Source organism: Pollicipes pollicipes, unplaced genomic scaffold (genome assembly GCF_011947565.3).
Source record: "Pollicipes pollicipes isolate AB1234 unplaced genomic scaffold, Ppol_2.1 Scaffold_7261;HRSCAF=8764_pilon_pilon_pilon, whole genome shotgun sequence".
NCBI classification, from domain to species: Eukaryota; Metazoa; Arthropoda; class Thecostraca; order Pollicipedomorpha; family Pollicipedidae; genus Pollicipes; species Pollicipes pollicipes.
The window spans coordinates 47672339-47697975 of NW_023597054.1; the positions used below are offsets into that span (position 1 = coordinate 47672339).

A 25637-nucleotide genomic window follows, 5' to 3' on the forward strand; every position below is an offset into this window, starting at 1 on the left:
TGGACATGTTTAATTCAGTGAAACCTAAAACATGTGGCCTGAACAATTAACCTGATGGCGCTGAGGCCTTTGGCCGGTGGACGGACGGCAGGCTTGTTACTTCTGTTGCGTCAGATCAAAACAGCGTCTGCGAGTGACAACTCCTGAAGTTATATAAATCTAGGAAAATAGGGCATCAGTTCGAGCAAGCTATTACTGTAGAGAACCTACTACCCGAACAGGCTAATTTCGTAACGCAAATACCAAGTCTGTTTGCGCTAAAAGTCGCAGTGAGATCGACTTTTGAAGTCAAAGACATGTCTTCAAGCTGTAGCATTCGGAGGCATTTATTCACGTATAAGTTAAGAAGTAGCAGGAGCATCTGGCTGCCTTGCATACACTTTCATATAGTAAAACGCAGGTAACTGCAATGCTGGGATTCATAGCGAGAGCATATCTTTGCATGATGGGCTTCGTCAAAATAACCGGAAATTACTTGACCGTTAGTTACATCGGACGTACCTGCATATGCCGACGGCCAAATGTTCAAGTAGGGTACATCCGTAAAACCGACATCGCAATTCATGAGACAGTGGGCTGCAACGCTGCACCCTTCAACCGCAGCTGTCATGTTCACGTGTATCAAACGCTCATGCGTTGTGACCAAAAAGCAGACCACCACGCTAGCATCCACGCCCGTGTGCGTTGCAAAGGTTCGTTTGTTTGCTCGTTTGTAATTAATGACATTCCGGTCAAAGCTGACCATTAGCTTCGACCACACAAACATATGCAAATCTGAACCTAATTTAGTGCGGGCTATGGAACGGTCGTCCACCTGGCGTCCCACGCGAAGAACAGACGATACGTCCAAACGCCACGAGCGCCGCTGAACGGGGAACCAGGCCGCCATGGTGAGGTCCTCGCCGTGCGACCTCGACCGCGGGCGACCAGCGGCTGACGTCGTGACCCGTGCGAACGAATGGCTTGACCTGCCGCAGCCTCGACAGGCCCTGACCTCATAGCTGGTCACGCGCCGTGGCTGGCTGCGGGGATTTAGTCCTTTAAAGATGTGGTTATTCATAGTTGTTTCAGATATCCCGACATGATATCAAGAGCGTACTGTCTACCTATGGCGCCAGCTGGGATGAAAAAGCAAATTAGCTGAGCCCATATGTTTCCATCATTATTCCCATTGTGACTTAAGACATTGGGGCGGGGAGAGCGCTGTGCATTATGCATGAGACCATCATTTATCAGGCACCTGAGTGCGATCTCGAGCACACCTGGCTTGTAATCGATTCATCATGGACGCGGGCCACACTGAGAGGTCCCAAATTCAGGCGGCCGGTAGACGAGCAAGGTCAGGTTAAACACCGCCAGTATTGGCTGGGAGTGGCACATGATTTCGACCCTCGTGTGCCTGGAGCGAACCTGGGGAGGGGTGGAGGAATGGGGGCGTGGTTCGGATTCTTATTATCACTTAACAAAAGCTTGCATCTGCCCAATGGCCAGCATGCCCCAAACTCCTTAAAGCTTTAGGTGACAAGAATTCAGATGCATGCACAAGTGTAAGGAATGACAGCCGCGTGAAAAACGCAGACATCAGCGAAGATGATCACATTTCGTTGTGGTTGCCATCGCAGTGCGTGTGCTTTTTACAACCGGGGCAGCTTCATCCGTTTCTGACTTGATGGCCATGGAGATTTCAAAGGGTAGCACCACGAATGGTTGCGGCTTCCAACAATGCTCATCGTTAAAGCATGGGGTACTGGAAGAAAATGGCACTGAACTGTCGCACTTTAACATCATGAGGTGCAAAAGGCATGAATGCCAGGCATTGCAACGTCGCGAATCCGAGACATCCAAGCCGGTCGTTCTGGAACACGTGCCACAGTGTGCCACAGTGTCCATAACATGTGTGCCCACTTCTACGTCAAAAGTAATTTAAGCCAAATATCGCAGTGCCAAACTGGGGGTGATCACAATATGTCTATTTCTATATGCCTCATACAAACAGTGCCATTTTAACTGCAATAGGTAACACTGTTGCATGCATCCTACGACGTACCTCAAACTTATTGTGCGTGAAACTGTAAGCAATTGCAGCGTGTAAGAACCTGCAGCTAGACTTGCACTTAGTTCCGTAGCAGAGCTGTAGATTCTGACTCAGCCTCGCGTTGCATCTGGTTTATCCCGACTCTTACTACAAGCATTACAACGCAATCAATGCAACACGATATTGCGCCGACCATAACTTTGACGTGAGGAGAAAAGATGTAATTCTGCAATCAAGTTCCGATTATATATATATATATATATATACATATATATATATATATATATATATATATATATATATATGTACACATATGCACATACATATATATATATATACACATACATATGTGTATATGTATACATATATATATATATATATATATACATACATGAAAACTAATTTAACATTATGATCGAATCCGACCTAAGTTGATACTCAAGTTGTGCAATTGCGAGGAGCATTATTCGCATGAATAAGACAAAAGTAGTTGCTTTATTCTCGGAGAAAAACCAGGAGAATGAAGACGTGGATGCGCTGATGCCTTGGCAACATGCCTTTATCAAATCGACTAGAAGTGAATTCACTTCTACTATTCGTTTTGATGCAGACAGGTTGCCGAAATACTGACACATCCATATCTCCATTCTCCTGGTTTTCTCCGAGCAATAAGGCTACTTTTTATTGTCTTATCTAGGTTGATGCGCATTGTATAATATTTCACTATGCTCCATTTGAAATCTGTTTCGTTAACCTAAATCCAAACAAGATGACCAAGCAGTCAGAGCGCCTAAAAAATCAGACCAAAGTTCAGCCCCAACTCCCGGCCGAAATGAAGAGGAATAGATTGGGTTCCGATTCGTGGGCGATTTCTCTGATATGTGAGCCGATTTCTACTCCGCTTGGAGTCCGGTACAGATCTGCGTGCGACACTGTTCGAAAGAATATCTGATGACTTCACCGTCCAACCGGGCAGAACAACTGAAAGCCTGGAATGTGGCGTGCAACAACACTCAAATGAAGTCACATAGCAAAGTCGCATTTCAACCTGACATCCACGACAAAACCGGCACAAACCACGCATCGCGTTGGTGACAAATCATACACATATACCAAGGCCCTAGAACAGACACATATACATTCCGGGTCAAGCATTTTATTGATATTCTAGAAGTTGCTCGTGAAATGCTGTTGAGCGGCTTTTCTGGGTTCTGTTATATGTTATGGCTAATTGATGCTGATCGTGATCATATTATAATTGTACGTAAGCCAATATCAGTTGGAGCAAGTACGGCATACAACACGGTTCAGAACGACGACACCTCAAAAGTGTTGCTGTTGTTGCTCAACGAATATATTTTTTCGGCAAAAAGCTCACCCGGATCCTTTGACCATTCACAGCTTATTAGACTCCAAGGCGACGTCTAAAGCCTTTGTTCCAGTGAGGCCAAGACACCCGTTTGCCAACTCGGGACAACAATGGGGCTAAAGTGGCTCTCACGGCAGTCAGGTGTTTGGTGCAGTCATTGATTAACAGGTAACTAATGATACCTAACCACACAGAGTCGAGCTTTTCCAAGGATAATTGATAACATCGGAAGTAAGCTGGTGCACCGGAACTCGTAAATGCTAAATCCACGAAATTATACTCTCCTAATTTCACGTCCGCTTTTATAGCAAAATCGATCAATATATGACGCTATATTCTCGGCTAGCTGAGCATTACTAAGCCAAAGTGCCATCATGGCCGAAGATAGCCGGTCATCATTTACACTTATGGCGCCAGGATTGACAGAAACGCATGCCCCTATTCTTCACGTAAGACTATTTAGGCCCAAAAACATTCTCATGGTCATCTATCGTCTTTGAGGACCACATTAACGCTCCACAAACAAACTTAACTTGAGTCGAAGGCCCTTCGTCTGCCGCAAGATCACCCATAACCAACGTTAACTACCCGCAGCCTTGGGCTGCAATTTCCTCTGCAGCACCCATCAATGAACTAATGACGTCACCGGATCACATCGAGCGTCGGCCGGATCGGCTCCGCAAACGGCGCCGTTCGGTCATTCATGCAGATTGACGCGTCAAGGTCCGTGCCGCGGCCGACCTCCGGCGCGGCTTTTACGCGCGCCGTCGTGGCCGATGCGCCCGCTGATGGATGACGCCGCGCAGACATAATAGCCCGCTTTTGACGTGTTTGCGCGCCCCGCATTGCCGGCTGGGGTGCTGCGGAGCCGGGTGACGCGTGAGCGCGGTCGACGGGCGCCGGCAAACAGCGTCAGGCGCCGCTGGGTGGTCCGCCGGTGCCGGTGTGGCGGGCGGCGCCGCATCTCGCCTCGGGCGCTGAGCTGGGCGGTGATGCGACCCGCCTGTCCTGCTGGTGAGGCAGGCCATGTGGCCCGCCCTTGCTGCAAAGGCGAGCGGCATGCACCGTACCCGGACCGATGCAGCGGGCCGCCGTACGTCACGCCTCCTCTGCTGTGGGTTGTGTGAGCATCCCATCCCCCACTGGTCTGGCGACCTGTGTACCTCGGACGCCCGTCGCTCACGCCACCTGCTCTCCTCCCTCTGCCGCGTCCCACGCCTAGTTCCTGTCCCCCGCCGTGCGGTGGGCCGTGTTCCGGTCCCTGCCCCGCCGGCGGCGGAGGACGCGCCGCCGGCGGGAGAGCAGACGTGCGTCACGGCGCAAGGTCGGCGCCGTCGGCGGCGGCCGAGGCCCCGCGCGCCAAACTCGGGGTCACCCGAGCCCCGACACGCTCATCTGCCCGCCGGCGCCGATTACGCATGGCGAAATCGCTGACTACGCTGGCCAATGGGCAGCGTTTTGTCTCCTGCGGCAGGTGTTCGCCCTGACTAGCTCATATCCAATACATCAACATCATTTTTTTCCCAGAGTGGCTCAGAAATCTTTATTATACGCTCAGGGCTGGCGCAGACAGGTAACGTTTGCCGCGCCGCAGAAGATGCACCAGATTAATGGGAGAATTAATATCTCAAAATAAACCACTTGTTTGTCAAAAAGTAAACGCATCACTCCATTGACGATATGCATTTAATGACTTAGGAACTATCAAAGCAGGTAACGTACACACATCACAAATCATTAGAAGGCCTATGCATTCTTACGCGGTGATTCGTCCCATTCAGCAATGGCTTCTTTCGTATTCTTAATAACTGGTATCCTCGCTGAATCTGAACGAACTGCAAGACTCACACTTGAGAAAAATAATCTTAGCCTCGTTTTCAGGCGAGTGCTCTTTCAGTTCTTGCGGGCAAAAAGCACTTCGTTGCTAATTCGGGGTCAGTTTTTAACCATAATGAGCGACCATGCTCAACACTAACTCTGCGAGGGAGCTCCAGAGGATGCCAAAACATTTTTCCGGAATAAGCTATGAACGGTTCTGAACACGCACAGCCTTACTCTTTGGGGACACGTTTGGCGTTTCGGAGACCACATGATTTGATGATCATATGATTCCATCATACACCTTGATGTCACATATATTTCACTTCTGGAGTGCTTTTCTAACGCTGTTTTTCCCGTTGACATTTAATTCTTAGTGTGACCTGATGGCTAAACTTGGCCTAAAAAACTAAAAACCAAGACACGGCTTAGCTTAAGATTGGGAGCTGACCTAACCCCTATGACCCGCTTTGACCCGTCCAGAGCGTTATTTCTCTTATTTAGTTCCACATGTCTAAAACATAACGACGAGAGTTTTCCAATGCCATCTTTGCCACGGTTTCAGCTTTAGTAATTTTCGATAACTTAGGGAATTATCTCCGAGGCCCCCAATCATATCAGGCAAAGGAGAAAACGCCCGTGGGGCAAGGGACGGTTCTCATTGAGTTTTTCTTAGTCTGGTTTTCCTTATCTGTTTGGAAACAGGTCATTAGATAGCATTTTATTGAGCAGATAATAGTGGGATCTTGCAGAAGATGAGTCAAATAATGACTTCCGAAACTTCTCACGAAGCAAAAATTCAGTTCCAATCCCAGACCGAAGCGGCGGACAATTTTAAGTCCGTTACATTTTTTCTTTTTGACGAAAAGTCGGTGACCAACTTTAATTGTTGTTAAATTCAAGTTGCTTATAGTTGGCCGCCATGTTCTAGCACGGTTCATGGGTCGTTGCGCGAACCGGAAATTTAGAGCGTGACGTGTTCTTTTTATATGCATGGTAGCATGGGCAGCGCACGGCGTATTTGCACTCATGGGATTTCATCACGTATTGTTCACTGCTTGTGGAAAATACTGTGAATAACAACCGTGCACGAACATAAGCTTTCATAGCAGAGCTTTGCCTTCACCTATAGATGGTGAAATGTTCTTTTGGCGGCACATTAGGCAATGTAATAAAACGTGCGTTCCGTCTCCACAAATATTCGACAACCGTTAGTGATGCTCTTTTCATGTAATACACAATCCAACCCATCAAAGGTCAGCAGTGTTTAGAGAATTATAGGTGCCTGGAGAAGAGAAGGGAGTGTTAAACATATATTTTAAGTGAGGGTTATTTTAGCAATGCAGTACATTCCCGCCACACATCCATTTAGTTGCTTGTGGAGCAGAAAGATAGTACAGAAGCAAACTTTTTGACCTTGTAGACCAAAATGTCGAAGTTCATGGCATGGATCACAAAAACTCGATTATAAAGTATATTTTAGAGATAACATAGGAGTTTCCTAACAACTTTGGCCCACGGGAGCCAAACCTGCAAAAATCATACGTAAATGCATTAGTCTCCGCGGAAAAATTTGTTTTGCGCATTATTGTTAAGAATATCAATACAAAATCGGACATGTATTCACTTGGTCCTTGCCTAATGCAAAAAACGGAGGCAAAATAATTTCCATTATATAGCCAAAATATCATCTACTCGTCTTATTCATCCTCAGCTAATACCAGTCGTAAACAACGGACTCTGATCGCTGTTGGCAAATGAGCTTGAAGGTTTTCCAGTGTCTTTCAAAGCCCCAGGGGCTCACGACTCCTACCACGTTGCTTCTAGGCTGGTTTGGCCTCCATGAGATGACTAATTAGGAAAACAATCACGGCCAGCAGTCGGGACATCGGCGCGGAAGTGAGAGGCCTGGCAGGGGGGGGGGGCGACGCGTCGGCACGGACATGCTGTCCTTCGGTAGTTCAGAGACATCATCACCTCTCCCGTATAATGTGATCTGCTGCCTCCGTAGCGCCCGTTTTGACACCCCACCACCAGCCCGGGAAGCAGCGGGTCACTGCCGCCGAGTCAAGGTCAAGGTGGGAGGACACGCGCAGCTCAGGAGACATCGCCAAGGTGTTGGTTGTAACGGTATGGAGCTTCCAGCGTTTTGGTGATATGTGTGCTGTGTGAGTAACGGAATATGTGAATGGGGCGCCTCTAAGACCACTGCAATCGTCGTCGGTCGACGACGTGCATTGCAGTAGCGTCGCATGAGGACGGTGACGTCCAAACGTTTCTTAAAGAAATCTTTAAGTGTTCCGAAATCTGGCCACTTGTGCGTCGAACAGAAATGTGGTGGTGAGGCTCAGTGCGTCTCCCAGTAGCGCTTGGAACCGAACCTCGACCGCACGCTCAGGGCGCCGAGGATGCCTATTACGCCGCACACACTGCCGTGTTTAAGATCCGATTTCAGCTACCATCCTTGAATACGACACGTAATGATGCATTGCGAAACACACGTCGTAACGCGGTGTCGTTGCTGTTTGACTTTATTGATTTAAAATGCTTCGTCATCCAGTCAGTGGCTGTCTGTTGTGGTGCCCGCCGAGCTGGGCTCCGAGTAACATGATGCTGCAGTATTGTGACACTTTCGAGAGAAAAATGGATTTCAGACGCTGGTTTCTTTACATACGGGCTTGATTCCACTTCCATGGTTGAAGTAATTTGCAGGTGAGTTAAGCTGCACGGAATTTTCGGAGACATTGGAAATGGCATAAAGTGGCCTACGTTGCAAATAAAGCTGTGAAAACCACGTTATTACGCTATAGTAGTTGTAAAGGCTTGAAACCTTAACAGTTCTCTCAAACGTTACCTTAAATTGCATCTCGGACCACGCAGTGATGCATTCCTGTCAAAATCACACGATCCAGACTGTTCATCATCCCAGCGAGCTGGGCCATATGCATCACTCAGATGAAGTATAGAAACGGAGTATCCACTCAGATGATATCAGGAACGCAGCTGATACATGCGATAAATGCGGAGAATCTCTCAAGTCGTTCTTATTGTCAAGGTGTTTTGATACGATATGGCAGGGATCTCGACATGTTTGGCATGCTTTGCCAATCAGAATGGACTACACATCCCCTGTGACTAATAATGCAAGGATTAGCGTAATCGTAGTGCACAGTGCAGTCATAGGCAGAACACCCATGCTATGCAGTGACCAAACGTCATCCGGCATCTCTGATATTAGCAGCGATCTTGTGATCATTGATCTCTCCTCAGCGACCTCACGGACGTGTTTATTGGACATCATGGTACATAAGCCCCGTTGTGCAACGCAACGTACACCCGAGGACATGCAGTCTATGGCTTGGCTTTGATGTTGTCAACAGTTTTAGTTTCTTTTAGTTTTCTTAGCCAAGGAAGTGTTTAGAGATGTGCTTCTTGTCAAGTCGGTAATATCTGTCGGCAATGGGGAGGGATGGGGGTTGGCCTCCATTCTGAACCGAGAACATTCAGCTGATCATACTGTCCAAACAGCATGTCGATTCGTCCCACACTACATTTCATATGTGAATCACAATCCACGTTATCAGTCATTGTACTACCGCACAGGCCTCGGTGCTCCCGGCTATAGGTCAAGGTCGTCACATTGGTGCCCTGAAGTTCATTTTGGGCTAATTCCGGAGTTTCGCTTTCAGGCAGCTGAAAGGGGCGGTACAGCCGGGCTGTTTAGACAGGTGACGTCGGGGCGAGCCTGGGAGCGTGTCAACACCACCGCCGGCCTGTGAACACCACAGCCGGGGCTGCCGAAACCCGACCATACAACGGTTAGCCCGACATAAGTGGACCGCAGAGTCATGTTGTGTGCTCGGACCATTGTCCTGTCGCCTCCGACCTCAGGCGCTGACCCGCTGTTTGGCGCTGTCAGAATCCTCAGAAGTCGGGCTTTGAAACGTTTGCGAATAACACCGCACAGATGAAGTGTGATCTAGGATTCACTTCATTGATCCCTCGCCCGTGAGCAAACAACACCTAGAGATGAATCACGAAGCCACCCCGCCCTCGGCACCCCCCCCCCCCTCCCCCCACGGGCATGACACACGAAAGTCTCGTCCAACGAGGGGCGAGGGCGCCCGTCGAATCATCTCGCCCCGGGCCGGGAAGCGGCTCGGGGCGCCTGGCAAGGTCACTCGGAGACAAAGCCGGCAGCAGCGCCGACAGCTGGGACGGGAGGTCCGGGACTCCTCCCACTGGGCAGTAGGGTCAGCGAAACAATCGGAGGCGATGTCCCGACTCGGTCGGCCGACCTTGGCCGGTTCGGCAAGGTCGCGGGTCATTGGGCTGACCCTGGTGGCGGCTGGCTTCGTTGGAATGTGAAAGAGAGGTCGAAGGAAGGTTGATACCTGCCGGGTGACGGCTGCATGCTTACGATGTTAGCATTATGACAAGTTGAGCCATATCTAATGCTGTTCTTTAGTTCATTAACTTTTCTAGAGCAGTTGATGCACCAGCGTCATGACACCGATGACACATGTGACATGACACATGACACATAATGAAGTCGCGTTCATTGATAGCGTTGGACGGATGTCAGTGATCTCAGCAAATCTGATCTAAACTTTTGGTTGGCACGCGTCCTTTCACTATTCTCCGGCAAAGGTGAAAACCAATCGACACAATGCAATTGTCGGTCAGCAAATGGTTGCGGGTTAGCACTTTCTGTACAGGCGACAGGCTTTAATTGCTGATCGGATACGTTGCTAGAGTGTCGGGAAAAGTGTTTGCCAAAACCGTCTAGTGACGATCCGTCTCAGCTTTATACTGCCGTCCCATTCTGGCGTAGTCGTTAAAGTAGTTATAGTAGTTATAGTAAAACACTTTTCTTGCGGCCGGCAGGAATCTCCTGACATAAGCGAACTTGCTAACAATTCGTCGTAAAATATCTAAGTCATTGTTGGCTGTAATAGCTCATTGAAATTACTATTGTCTTTTTAACATTATGTCGAGCAGATGGAATTTAGGTGAGCCACGTCATTGACGTAATGGTGCTGGGACATGCCATGCGTGGATCGGCGTAAATCGTTACGCCGCTGTAAGGGATAGGGCTGGTAGAAAGTGGCTGCTGTGTTCTAAATGCCGTGCGTAGCGTTGGAAATAACCAGGAACCTGCCGTTTGACCTGGTACGAAAGCACGCCATTGGTTGGGGCTAGAGCCAATGAAATATCAAAAGCATCATGTTGACTCATGTAGCCTTTGATGTTAAAGGTATTAACTCACCCAGCCAACCATTGTTGACTCAAGTGGCCTTTAACCATTAGAATCACTTGCGAACATAAAACGTATTGCGTGCGTGGCCCCCGAAGCACCTAAGCAGAAATTGCAAGAACGCATCCAGTTATTGAGGTTATATTTTTACAGCAAAGCTGTGGTCACATTTACCGCAACATTTCAGGCAATCCTGGTTTTTGCGTGGCAATAGACTCTCGGTTGAGTTGAAAGCATCATAAATCAAACTAGATCCTCACAAAAAACGGTGCATTTCCGAACGGAATGCGTCCAAGAAAAGTGAAGTCGTGGCAACCGTAGCATCTAGACACGTTCTCCACTGCTTCTCAAGCAGCGCAGACACTGACGTTGGCTATCAACGGTCGGAGCGTTATCTTCTTCGCAGTGGCAGCATCATTCAACTAGCCGTAGCTCAGGACTTAAAAGAAGGAGCAATAACAGCAAACCATAATATAAAATAACGAAAAGAAACGATTGCAGCTTTCCATACCTGTGGGCCGGGCAATGCCAAATTTTACTTGCAGCGCTCAGATGTGTGCTCAAACCTTTACGGGCAGCTGTCAGACACGCGAGGAAAAAATGTATTCGGGCTCGCGAAGATAAATCTTCAAACTTACGGAGATAACTTACCAGATGTTCAGAGAGCAACTGTTATGTCTCGACAAAGCCCTCCTCAGATCTTCTAACAACGCCAGGACCTCCGCAAAACGTTCCCACATCTCCATCAAACCCTCTCCAGGTCCTCGGAAGCCGCCCTCGGTCTCGGGGATCCATCTGCGGGTTTTCTGTACTCGCCCTCACACGGAGGTGCCGGTGAACGACAGCGGCGGCTGTGCCGGCCGGCCGGTCCGCGGGGCACGCGCCGCCGCCCCTGACCGGACGCCCAGCGGACCGTGTCGCAACGGGTCACATTAGTGACGCGGTACGCTGATGGAGGAGCGCTGGCGGGCCGCGGCGGCCGGGCCGGCCGGGGGCCGCTGATGGACGAGCACCTCGCGCAGCCGTCCGCGGGCGGCACCAGACTTTTTGCCGCTCTCTGAGGCAAGCTTTGGCGTAAACGACGACTGACGCGTGAGGTTGATGGATCCCGGCCCGCCGGCTAACTGACCTGGTCCGAGACTGAGCTCCGTGTGGCCGACCGAAGCTGACGCCATGTAAGCACGCGTTACGGAACGCACGCCTCCGACCTCTGACCCGAGGGAGGTGGCGGCAGAGATATCTTCATGAGGTGTCGTTCATCCTTTTCCATCACGTTCACGCTCGCATCGACTCAGAGCCTGAAGCCTCCTCAGAGCGGGTGAAGCCTCCATCAACCAATAAAGAAGCTCATCAGCTGCCATCAAACGGCCACGCGCCAGCGCGCCCATAAACCCAAATACCCGGCCGTAAACAAATAAAACGCTTAATACCCGCCGGAATCACATGATCGCCGTTTCGTAACAATATCTACACTCAGGGACGCACCACTGCGTCGTGGTTTTGATTAGGACAGGCAGCTTGTGCTTGAATCATGATCGGATTTTCCGGCATAATTCGTTAATCACCGACATCAGCGGGACTCTGAATGTGGCCTCGGTCAGCATCGGGCCTCCGATCGATCAGTGCCGGCGCGTCTCGACGTCCGTGACCTCCACGTCCAGATCGGACCGCCAGATGACCGGGTCAGATGACCACTGCAAGCCAGCTGAGCCGTGCCGACCGGTCATCTCACCGAGCTGTCCGTGATCTCCCCGCCTCACCAGCGCCACATCGGCGCCCGTGTGATGCGTGTTTCGAGCCGCGCAGATGCTTGCGTCTCATCGCGGGCCTGTCAAAATGGCCGTTTAATGAACTGCGAGGAAGCAAGCCAACGGATCCCACCACACCGCTTTGCTTCACCGACATTGAACGTCTCTCGGTCGCCACCGTACCCTCGTCCGAGCCTCTCTTACGAGCCCGCTCCGGCTGGCCGCGCGCTGGTCGGCCGGCGTGCGGTGGGCGGCCCCACCGATCGGCTGTGGGCGCTGAGCGGGCTCTGGGCGGCGGCGTGTCCGCACCCCTGGCCCAGGCAGCCGGGCAGAGCCCCTGACAATGGTGGGCGGCCGCTGCCCGTGCGCAGCCCGCCGACCCGGCGCCATTGTTGCAGCGGCCGTCACCGGCTGGGGCAGCACTAACTCGGCGTCTCCCGGCGGCAGGCCGGCACTGGCTGGGTCCGGGTCAGTCTCATGGATGCTCTCTGAATCCCCTGGCAGGTGGCATGTCATGACGCGGCAAGAACTTGAACGGACCCACAGGCTAATAACTTCCCCGTTCTGCGCGCCTGCACGAGCGCAGTATTCTTCGCCGCCTCGTACCTTCGCCAGTTTTTTCTCCAGCTGATGCCATGGACAGCTGACCTCCCCAGCGCGAACTGATGACGGCTTATTGCTTTGGCAGGTTCCAAAGACGGCTGATCTCCCCGACAGCTTTCAAAGGCGGCTAATATTTCTGGTGGGCTCCAATGATAGCTGATCGTCCCAATGTCTCCCAAAGGCAGCTGATCTCCCCACGGATTCAAAAGACAGCTGATCCCCCCGACGGGTTTCAAAGCTGGCTAATACTTCTGGTGAGCTCCAATGATAGCTGATTGCCCCGACTGGTTCGAAAGGTAGCTGATCTCCCCGACGGGTTTCAAAGACAGCTGATATTTCTGGTGAGCTCCAGAAACAGGTGATCTCCCTAACGGGTTCCAAGGGCAGCTGATCTCTCCGACGAAATCTAAAGGCAGCTGATCTCCCCAACGGGATCTAAAGGCAGCTGATCTCCCCAACGGGATCTAAAGACAGCTGATCTCCCCGACGGGATCTAAAGGCAGCTGATCTCCCCGACAGGATCTAAAGGCAACTGATCTTCCCAACGGGTTCCAAGGGCAGCTGATCTCTCCGACGGGATCTAAAGGTAACTGATCTCCCCGACGGGATCTAAAGGCAGCTGATCTCCCCGACGGGGTCTAAAGGCTGCAGCCCTCTCCGGTCGCTTTAAGGAGAGCCCATCTCCTCACCGGCGGTCGGGGGCAGGGGGCGGCTAACTGCCACATCTGTGTCGGGTCGCAGCTGTTCACCGCGCTCTGCTGCTGGAAGCATGCCATAGCTCGCCGTTACCGAGGTGACCGATTGGGGTCAGGGGTCGCCGACACAAGCTATCTCGGCTTTTTAACGACGCAGCTCGCGCCGTCAGAACGGTTATACTAAAAATATAGATAATTGATTGTCAGCCCACATGCGCCCATTGCAGACATAGAAGCGCAGTTACCGCCAGTTTACCGCACACAAGCCTCGGCTATTGTAGGCGGGTAAAGATGAATGCACGCCATAACACCAGACGCGCCATTGATTTAGCTTTGCTCAGCGGCTTGGGTGAAGGCTGAGCCCTGACAGCATGTTCTGAACACCGTCATGCAGTGACGTGGTGGACGGCACTAAAGGGCATGGCTTCACGAAACATAGTAAGACCGTGATGGCAGACAATAATCAATTTTGAGGGGCTCGCAGACATGAAACAAGGCAAGACCGCTCGAAGGACGGCGACGTAAACCCGCCGGTTGAACCGCCGGCCTTGTGACGCATGAGCCTTCGACGCCGTGAGAAGTCGTTTCAAAGTCAGCGGGTCATCACCGCGACGCATTCTTCTCTTGCGAGTTGGGGATGGATGCGGCTGCATCCCATCAGCAGCGGGTCCACGGTCCAACGCTAAGAAGCACGCGCGTAGAACGCTGGTGTCTATTTCATGACCGTGCCATACCACAAAGGCCTATTTAGATCACGGCTGGGCGCCGCCGAGCCCGGCCATTCGTTCCGGTGTCATCGGTGCCGGCCACCGGCCCGCGACAGGTGTGACGACAGAGCCAGGGTCACCGGCGGCCACCGGCGGCCAGCGACGGCCCGCGCGGCAGCTGCCGAGCCAGCGCCCTCAGCTGAACACGCCCGAGGGGCGCAGCCACTGGCCGGCGGCGCATCACTCGCAGAAAGGCCATACGTATCTGAAGGGTGTCTTGCATATCGGTATCTTGTGTCAAGGTTGAGCTAGCTGACTATGGTTTGCTTTGTTGGGAACTTGGTTTTCCAAATGCAAACTTTGACGGCTGCATTTCGCATTGCCTTGACGCGGTAGTCAGTGCTGGCCGAGAAATCGTTAACCAATCCACCGCCAGTGAAACACGTCTCGCGCCTTCTAACTTCCAGATTTTTGCCGCAAAGCATCCCCGGACTTGTGGCACCGGCGTGAGACAAGCTGGGTGTAGTCGGCTTCACATCGCGCATACACAACAGAGTCCGGCCAGCCGTGAACGCCGGCTAGCCCGGTCGCCGCGCGGCGTCCGACAGTCTGCCGCAGCGGGCGCCCTTGCAGCCGTGGCGGTGGTGCCGCGGGGGCCACAGGGTCACGTGGTGCCCGTGACCGAGCCCGTCTCGAGCACCGTCAGCGGCAAACCCCGGCGGCCATTAGCGTGAATCACGCCGGCCCAGCTTCGACAGGTCACCTAAATATCCATAAAAAGCCCATCCCCGACCGGGAGCGACGCCGCCAGAAACAAAAGGCGTCTCAAGCACCGGGGCCTGGCTTCACGCCCGCCCCGTGAAGAGCCGACCACAAAGGACGGCCGTGGCTCATCGACGGTCAGAAGTATTCATTTGTAAACAGCGTCATGAATTAGAAGTAACCGTGAACTGGGTCGGGCTGTGCGCGCCCCTTTCAGCCCACGGGTAAGGCGATGTGAAGCCTCGGTGCGCTTATCTTCTGCACGCATCACGGCGAGCATCAGAAGTTGGCATGTCTCATTTGCAGATGAAGTGATATCATGTTTGAGCATGATGCAAACAGGGTGCATTATATGCTGCAGATTGGCAGGGTATTAATTGCTAATTGATGTTTCACGCTTGATTGTCTGTGCCTACGGACCAGGAAAGCTATTATGCTTCAGCCAAGAAGGCCAAACAGTTTTTGACCTCAGAAAAACTCCAGTTTTAAACAGCAGTTGGCTTTCGTGGTCGTTGATTCGCAATCAGCTAATCGCGAGGAGTCGGAGAAATCTGTTGGTTCATGCTCCCAGTTCACCACCACAGCTTGCTAACCATCTGCTGGTACTTACGTCATGTTAGCGCCGTCTCTTTGACTGGGCTTGCCAATTGGCTCATATCTGCGCAGTCACGTGGGGCCAAGCCCGCACTGCATGCATTCAGAGCTGGACGGTACTTCATGGCTCTGCGACATGATTAACTGGAAAATTTCACTGCATTCGCTGGGCAACGATTCTCCACCTGCGGCGCGCGTTCGTAACGCAGCACGACCGCCCTCTAAAGCGACCCTTAAACCTGACGCGAACTGCGGCCAAGCACAGCATGCTGACGTGGCTGCGGCGCCGCCCGCCGAGCGGCGGCCCCCGCCCGGCGCGGAGACGTACGCCTGGCGGCCACTCGCAGCGCCAGCTCCGGCAGACACGCCTCGTTCCCGGTGCTCGAGGCCAGTCGCATCGGCCAGTTATGACCTCCCGCTGACCCGACCCGACTGCACCCATGCCGAGGTTCTCCAGCGCGCCACCGACGGCTGTTGCAGCCAGCGTGCTGAATACCAGCGCTCGACGGAGACCGCCGCAGTCGTCACGTGCCGCCATCCGTCGCCGCCGCCCACTTGCCATACATCTCGAGCGCCGCCCAGCGGCTCGATCCTCCTCCACTCCCGCTCGCCTGCCGCGCTGGGCCGCACGGACCCCCGCTCGGGAGGTCGTGACCCACAAAGCGGCGTAGTCCTTCACGAGCCATCATTATGCCCGGAGCGGCCGCGCGCCGCGGTCGCCCGTGTTCCGCCCTCGTCCGTGCCCCGGAGCGAGGTCGCGTCTCCCCCCCCCCGCCCGCCGGCTGCCGACCCGCTCATCAGGCTAACGACTCGCCGTCACCGCGCCGCCGGAAACTGCCGGCGAATCTGGACCGCGGGGAGGAGTTCACCTTCCCACTATGGTAATGAGAGGACGGAAGAAGGACCATCGAGCTCCGTTACGCGTTTTTGTGGGCAGCGTTTGTCTGGAAGGACCACTGCCTTGTTTGATGTGACCACGCAACGCAATATAAAAAAAATATCTATACACATATATGCATGTTAAGCAACAGTTCATGCACCTCTATGCAAGACTCTCATGGTTAATTACGCACACTTATCCCGTATTTTCCTACTTTGGTGGCTCGAAACGAGACGCGATTGCTAATTGTCCTGGCAAAAGGCATCAACACCCCGATAGTGACGAATGCACGAGGGACCCGAACCTTCCCTTGTGATGGAGAAAACCCGTTCGCATATCGTGCTGTTGCAACACATGGCTAACATCACGGCGACCATTCCCTACAGAATCATCACCAATCAAACGAGACCCCCCCCCCCCCCCTCCCCGCGAGCGTCGACCACCCGCAAAACCCAGCCCAAAAGTGCCAGGACATGGCCGGGCAGCTAAGCTCAGTGACGAGCAGCGGCTCCTCCGCCGACCTGCCCAGTCTTCTCCACAGGGTCCGGACTGTAGGAGCGCGGCGACAGCGGCCCTGCCCGAGATCGCGAGGATGGACCCAGACGAGACATCCCATGGCCTGTGGCCGTGGTGCCGGTGGCAAGAGGGTGTGCGAGAGGGGTGGTGTCGGGATCAGGAGGGTGTACAATCCTGGTGGTGTCGGGATCAGGAGGGTGTACAATCCTGGTGGTGTTGGGATCAGGAGGGTGTACAATCCTGGTGGTGTCGGGATCAGGAGGGTGTACAATCCTGGTGGTGTTGGGATCAGGAGGGTGTACAATCCTGGTGGTGTTGGGATCAGGAGGGTGTACAATCCTGGTGGTATCGGGATCAGGAGGGTGTACAATCCTGGTGGTGTTGGGATCAGGAGGGTGTACAATCCTGGTGGTATCGGGATCAGGAGGGTGTACAATCCTGGTGGTGTCGGGATCAGGGTGTGTGTGATCCCGGTGGTATCGGGATCAGGAGGGTGTACAATCCTGGTGCTGCCGGGATCAGGAGGGTGCGCGATCCTGGCGGCGCCGAGATCAGAAGTGTGCGATCCTGGTGGTGGCGACGGGCACCAAGCTCGAGCCGTTCCCCTGCTCGCGACGGGCTGACACGGAGCGCGATGAAGCTGAACCAAGCGCCTGCACAAGTCCCCTTGCACTTCCGTCATGCATTAAATGGCGTATTTGATCACGAGCGTCGTCTGACAGTCAGATAGCCGTCCGGACGGTGTGCTCTCCCCAGACTCGTACGGCTGACAGGCGGGTCGCCTCCGGACGGCTGACAGACGGGTCACCTCCGGACGGCTGTCTGACACCTCGGAGACCTTGCCTACGGCAGTAAACAACCATCGCGCAGCATTAATCCAGGATCAACTATATATTTGAAAGTGAATGTGGGTGAAAATAAATACATACTTCCCGGACTACAAAGGTCAAGAGCACGCACCACGAACACCAACACACGCAACCGGTGTTCGACGGCGGACGGGGTGCACCGAGGTGGACCCACACATGCTAGCACTGCTACGCTGCTGGCGCGTGGCGGCCCGTTCCCATTCGTCGCGGGGAGGGCGGCAGCGATCGCAAACGATAACAGGCTTCAGTCGGCGAACCCAGGCGAAGGCCCGGGCATTCCGCGCGAGCACACGCGGCCAGGCCGACTGCACGTGTGAACCATCGCACATGTCTCGGGCACCGGAGGCACACCAGCGCACCAGAAAACAACGGCCTCCGGCCGAGACAGGCGACTGGGCGCACGTCCACTACAACAGCGTCTAACCCGGTATAAAACGTCGATACAAGCGCCATATTAAAAATATAGCATCCCATCATGCGCGATGTGATCACGGTACCGGTCAACATGGCGCCTGCGGCAAGGCACGGCCGACTCCCGCGTACCCGGGCCCGCCGCGACTCGCACGCCGTCCGGAGGCCGCCTCGCCTGGCAGTGGCGCTGGTCGGAAGGCAACGCTGCACCGAGCTCCACCTGCATAGTTCACTCCGCGACCGCCAGGCCGCGCCACGGCAGCCCCCACAGCTGCGCTGCCCGCCGCCGTCCGGCCCGCGCCCTCCGCCCAGCCGACGCCGCGGAAAGCTCGCACCACAGTAGCCGCCCATAACGCGGCGCGGTCGGGTGCGCGGCAGCCCCGGCGGCTTCGCGGCATCGCCGGTGCCGCGTTCGCACGACACTAGTCGTCCATAACCTCAGACGGCGCGCACGCCGATCTGGGAGAGCACCTGCCGCTCGGCCGTCTGCAGGTGCGGTGCGAACAGCGCGATGCACGGCTGCTGGCAGAACGACGCCAGGTACTCGGACAGGTACTGCTTCAGGTCCACGTGGTACACGGGGTCGGCCAGCGCGTCGGCGTCCTCCTCGTCGTCGACCGTGTCGAAGTCGTAGCCTGGCGACAAACAACGGAGTGTGGCCACGCGGTTTTGTGTCGTCGTAGACGTGGTACTTCAGCGATCAGCGATCGGTAACACGCGTCAGAACGTGCGCTGCGTAACAGCGTGGATGCAACAGGGCGTCACCGGGTATGGACGTCACGCCTTGGTCTTTTAACAGCAAATGTAGCCAAACACAACTGACATCTTTCAATAAGCTGAGACAAACGGGTATCAACCAATGATAAAAAATCATACAATGAGCAAACGTAGTACATGGTCTGATGCTCTAAGAACTCCAATACGGCATATGTAAGCACCTTAATCACAAGCAAAGGCCAGTGTGCGACCAAAGCCACTAACCATGAAAGTCATTTGAGAGCACCTGGGACAGTGGCACTCCCTCGGGCAGGTCGATCTTCTCCTGGTCCTCTTCCGCCTCGTCCTCGTACTCCTCATCGGGGTCGGACTGTGGTCACGGTCACGATCACGTCAGCCGGCGGCCGCAGCCCCCAGTCACAGCTACACAGCACCACCCGACAGCAACCGTGTTGTCCACAGACCACCCCGCTGTCCAGACAACACAGCATCCGACACCGGCCTGCCACAGCGCTACCATGTGCAGAGCACTGCAGCGAGCACAATATCTGCGGGCTTCCCGCCCAATGTGCCATGGTATTCAGTCGAAGGGGGAGGTAAAGCCGTTTTGACAGTCGCATGCCCACCCCCCCCCCCCCCCCTCCCCTTCCTCGAGACCGGTCAAGAATCACAGAACAGTCAGTGGTCGGCCAAAGCTGAGATCGGGTCAGGTCAGCTGGCGAGCCAGACAGCCGCTGGGGTCAGAGGAGAGCGGGCCACTGCCAGGAACCTGACTCTCCTCACCACTGGAGGTCTTCCCTCCTCCGCATACGCCCCGCCGCTGTACCGTGGGATTGAGGGGCAGGCGGCTCCGTAACGCCGGAGACCGCTCGGCGCCACCTGGGGCCCACCCCAGTGAGACCGCGCTCACCTCATGGAGACCGCTCTCACCCCACTGAGACCGCTCTCACCTCACTGCCGGCGTCCCGCTCGATCGCCGACGACAGCTCGTTGATGAGCAGCTTGAATATCTTGACTAGCACCGGTATGGAGGTCCACTGTTCGGGCTCGCGAGCCCGCTGCGACCGCGTGCGCATCCCAGGGCCCGAGCTGATCACCTGACACACCGGCCGCCGTCAGCGCCGCGACCGCGTGTCGAGCGCGCAGTAACTCAGCACCAGCACCACCAGGCCTCGTCCATTGATGCGCGGCTACCAAATGGCGAGGGGCCACCAACCACGATGGGGCGTAAAGGAACGCCGCTAATTAGACGCGCATTTGCCAGAGTATTCGTGACCGCTTCACGGAAAGATATCGCTAAAACTGCCCAGCCACAAGCTTAGTTCACACGAACACAACGCTCATGTAATACTAATCCACAAAGGATTTCGCTACAGTCGTTCACCCAATCGCCCCGGCCCGCGGTCACAAACGACACAGCGCCACAGTGGGCTTCAGCTCCTTCCGTCAGACGCGGCAGCCCTGCCAGCGCTGCCCGCCGCCCGGTCCGGCGGCGCCCGCCCGGCTCGGCCTTACCTCGTCGCCTCTGACGGTGATCTCGTTCAGACGCGAGTCGTGCGTGTTGACGCCGTGCTGCAGCAGCTTACACATCGCCATCACGCTGTTGGCACACGGGTCGGCGACGTCAGCCACCGGCGTGTCCGGAGAACCATGTTAAGGAAGCTTTGACGCCGACGGCAGCCGGACCAGACACCGCCAGGCAACGCATGTAAACGGCAGATAGTCATACATTCCCGCCATCATCCACGGAAGTGGCGAGACGCTCGAGCGTCGCCTTTAGATCACACATGATCGGCTATTCGATCGCGGACACTAGTAAAGGATGCTTCTGAAAACTGGTGGCAGCAAGCTAGCGGAGCGAACACTTCCACCAGCAACGTAAAAACCGCGCCAGCTTCGACAAACGCTGGCGCGACCGCAAAGGCAACAATCGTTCCACATTCCCCACTGACGACGCTCAACACGGGCCAGAGGTGAGCATGCATTTGCAAGGATCCACACACGCACGCACGCACGCACGCACGCACGCACGCACGCACGCACACACACATACACGCACACACACATTAACAGCCATGCGAGGTTGGCGTCATCGCCCTGGCGCCAAACGCCGCCGCCAGCTGACCTGACTTTGACGTCATAGCTGCCGTAGAAGAGGTGCTGCCGCGAGCACCACTCGGTGAGCAGGAAGTGCAGCGCCGATTGGCCGGTGGGGCCCGGCACTGACGACAGGAACGACAGCACCGCGTCCAGCTGCAGGTTTACCAGGTGCGCGTACACCATGATCAGGCTCTGCGGATCGGGCGAAGGGGGCGGGTCGGTCAGTCGCGGTCTCCCGAACGCCAGTCAGTGAGGTCGCATGACCACGTAAAGCACGTGTCCGCTCCCGTCGCGCTCCCCCCTACGGAAGTCGGTCCCTGAGGGGCGACGGCCTGAGGCAATGTTTAGACCGACACGTGCGTACAGTGTGGGTTGGGGGTCAGCACACGCCACCTATCATGGCCTCGTAGACAGAGCTTCACTTCATCAGTGATGCCCTAATAGGTGGTTTCCCGTTCCACTCGTGTCGTGGCCCGGATGGAGCCTCGCAGCCTCCCCGCCTGCAGACGTCTGCACCTGACGGCAAGTACGGCGCCCGGGCGGCAGCGGGCGCGGGCGTCAGCGGGCCCGGACGTCAGCGGGCCCGGACGTCACCGGGGCGCGGGCCCGAGGCCGCCGCTCCGCCGGGCCTGAGGCATAGCGGACCCGGGCATCAGCGGGTGCGGACCCGAGGCCGCCGCTCCGCCGGGCCCGGGGCATCAGCGGGCCGGGGCATCAGCGGGCCCGGACGTCAGCGGGCCCGGACGTCAGCAGGCCCGGACGTCAGCGGGCCCGGACGTCAGCGGGCCCGGGCGTTAGCGAGTGCGGGCCCGAGGCCGCCGCTCCGCCGGGGGGCGCGGCCGTCACCTGTATGACGATGGTGGTCTGCGAGCTGACCATCTTGCTGAGCGTGGCGCGCCGCAGCAGCGTCTCCAGCTCGTTGCCGAGGTTGTCGCCCAGCCGGCTGACGATCACCATCAGCAGTCTGCAGGCGGCGGCCGGCGGCGTCACGGCACCGGCAGATGCAGACGCAGCCGCCGGCACAGCCAGGCTCCAGTACAGACACGAGGCAACACACGTTCTCCGCGCGGCAACACGGGCTCGACGCGGAACACATCGCGGTTGACTGGCTTGCAAGGTCGGTCTGCATGACATCAAAGAAGGCTAAGGCCGTATCGAACCGAAAACATCGACCATGGGATGGCCGGAGAACTACCCAGGCATTGGATGCCTATTTATATGAAAATTTTTGAGACGTTCCATAACCCCAGTCCTCTGCACAGAGCAGTCGACACACGCACAGCGGATTTCCTTCAGGAAATCAGCGGCGACAAATAACTGGGCTGCCCGAACGCAGCGACGGCGTCTGAAGCCCAAGAAACAAAAACTATACCAAAGGCCAGTGACGCTGTGTTATTTGTTGCACTTCTATCAAAATTATTCAGCTACGTTGTGCCTCTCCTCGACATCTCCCCTAACCACGACCGCAGCCGCACACCGGGGGAGAGCCGGCCGGACCGCCACCGCACACTGGGCGGGGGTCCGGCCGGCCGGGCCCGCGGCCCGCACACCGGGGGAGAGCCGGCCGGACCGCCGCCGCACACTGGGCGAGGGGCCGGCCGGCCGGACGGCGGCTGCACACCGGGGGAGAGCCGGCCGGATCGCCGCCGCACCACTGGGCGAGGGGCGGCCGGCAGGGCCGGCAGCCGTACACAGGGGGAGAGCCGGCCGGACCGCCAGACCGCGGCTCACCTGCCCACGAAGGCGGCCGAGAACTCGGAGGCGGTGGGCGAGAGCAGCTGGGTGCACACCTGGATCAGGTACCAGAGGCCGGAGCGCGCCTGGCTTGTCGCGGTAAGGCGCACACCTGTTCTGTGGCCACCGACACGTACGCACGCAGGCACTCGCCGCCCGACTGCCGGGACACGGCCCGCCCGGTCACACAGATCGCCGCCACACGGCTGGACATGGCCGCCCGGTCACACAGATCGCCGCCAGACGGCTGGACACGGGCCCGCCGGTCACACAGACCGCACCAGACGGCTAGACACGCCCGCACCGGTCCACAGACCCCCGCCAGACGGCTGGACACGGCCGCCCGGTCACACAGACCGCCGCCAGACGGCTGGACACGGCCGCCCGGTCACACAGACCGCCGCCAGACGGCTGGACACGGCCGCCCGGTCACACAGACCGCCGCCAGACGGCTGGACACGGCCAGCCCGGTCACACAGACCGCCGCAGACGGCTGGACAGGGTGCACAGACCAGGCCAGACGGCGGGCTGGGGACCGCCTCTGCCGGCCGCACACGTACTCGGCTTACATGGCAGGGCACGTGGCGACCGACTAGTTGACCAGCAGTCGGCGATAGCCTCGCACGAGCGTTGGCAGACACTGGAGGTCCACTAGTGGAACACAACCGCATCTGCCCGAACCCGACGAAAGGTGCGCGCATTCGTAAACACAAACATCAACCTTACAAAAAAGTGCACATACATGGACAGTCAAGTCCACTGTTTAAGGACAGCAGCGTAGCAACTCTAAGACAGAGCGTGACGAACATCCGTCTGGCATAAGCACAGGCAGCAAAGCGACGGACAAACATCACTTCACGGGTGATGACCTGCGGCTTGCCGCACCTGTCCACGTAACCGCACCTGCATGGTGGAGTTGTCGTCTGTGTGCATGACGCAGCGCACAGCCACCGGAAACGCCTCGCTGATGAGGAGCTCGCTGAGCGGCGGCCGTCGAGGAGCGGATCAGGGTCTGCAGCACGTCCAGGGACACCGCCTGCAGACCTGCACGCACCGGAGCGGGCCGTCAGTGCGCAGCAGACCACAGTGTCTGGCAGGCACGCTCTGCTGGCAGAACAGTACGACAGCCGGTTCCAAGCCGCCGTGCTTCCCCCACCGAACAACGGGACATCATTCCCGACAGTAATAAGTCCCCACGTCTTCGGCATCGCACGCCCAGTCCGCGCGCGCCTCTCACCGCGGGCAGCTTCTGGGGGTCCTGGTTCAGGATGCTGAGCAGCGTGGGTACCAGACGACTCGTAACGCCTGCAGACACTGCTCGTTCTTCGAACAGCTCGCGGACAATGTCCTGGGAGAGCGACACCATCACCGGATCTGAAACCGAGGGCGAGCGCCGGTCAGGCGGACCACTGCCTGTCAGGTCAGGTCAGGTCAGGTCAGGTTAACTGCCCTCGGCGTTTGACCCGGCACCAACCTCAGGCCCAAAACAATACAGCACAACGCGCGTGCACCAAACTACGAGACAGGCGGTTGGCTGACTGGAAGGGGGTGGAAGATGGTTGTCGGGGATGGGCTAGGAGATAGGGGGTGGGAGTTGGGGTTGGGTGCGCAGTACGACAAACGTGGAACACCCACCTTTGTTGTATTTGAGGAACACGGCTATAGCCAGCGGTGTGATCTTGGTCTCATACGTGGCCGTGAACGTCTTGTCACCTGAAACGCCCGGAGGCTGATCATGCGCAACACTCACCTCACACATTCCCCCCTCCCCCCCCCCCCCCCGGACGGCGACTGAAGCACGCCAATATGGACAACCGTGACGGAGACAGCGCATTTGAATACACGTCTTACCGAAAAACCGTCGTTTGCAGCCTTATGAATTGGCTTAAAACCGAAACAATGAAGTTGTACACTGCGTTCACAGCTCGCACATTCCTCTCAAAGGACGCGCCGGTAGGCCTAACCACGGTGTGATCCACGCATTCTGGGATATTGGAGGACTTCATCAGATCCATTACGGCATGACGTCACAGCCGTGCCTGTCCGCCAGAGCCCGAGCGGCGGCCGGGCCGAGCCGGGGCCTCCCCAGCCCCGCAGCTGGCGGAGGCCGGGGCGCGGACACTCACGCTGACTACGCTGCACATGGCCTCCAGCATGAGCGCCAGCACCTCGCCGCCGTGGTACTGGGCGATGAACGTGATGAGATTGTCGACGATGGGGCCGAGGAAGGGGCGCAGCACCTCGGCACCGCCCGCTTTCTCCTTCACCACCTCGCAGAAGCCGATGATGGCCCTGCGGCGCGGCCAAGGTCAGGTCAGGTCAGGCGGCGGCCGACGGGACGGCGACACACCGCCCAGGCCCGGACTAGACTCCCTCCTGCTGCCGCCTCGCATTCCAGCCGCCCCAGCACGACAGCCAGATGGAGTCCGCAACACTGCACGCAGGGACCTTTAAACAATAGACGTGACGCGAAGGGACATTTTCGGGAATTATATTTGCTCATTAGAGCGCCATGAACCATGCACGGACGTCAGACGAAAACAAAGTAGTTGCACCTTTCCGTGGATGCGCGAGTCAACAACTTTTCACCCACAATTATTAGGGGTGTACACATTATCATCCTCGAGGGCCAATTATCTGACGACAGGAGCCTGGACGCCGGCCGACGCTCAGCCGTCCCGTCCCCGTCCCGGTCCAGGTCCCTGTCCCGGTCCCGGTCCCGGTCCCGGTCCCGTACCCCGTCCCGCCCCGTGCCCGTCCCGGCCCCGGTCCCGGTCCCGTACCTGTGCCCGGCCCCGTACCCGGTCCCGCCCCGTGCCCGT

The 25637-nt window shown here is 56.2% G+C and overlaps 1 pseudogene; it reads right to left on the reverse strand.

Annotated features, from left to right (window-relative positions):
- Window positions 1–18445: 18445 nt before the first annotated feature.
- Window positions 18446–25637, reverse strand: part of LOC119111551 (importin-9-like) — a 31805-nt pseudogene continuing 24613 nt past the window's right edge.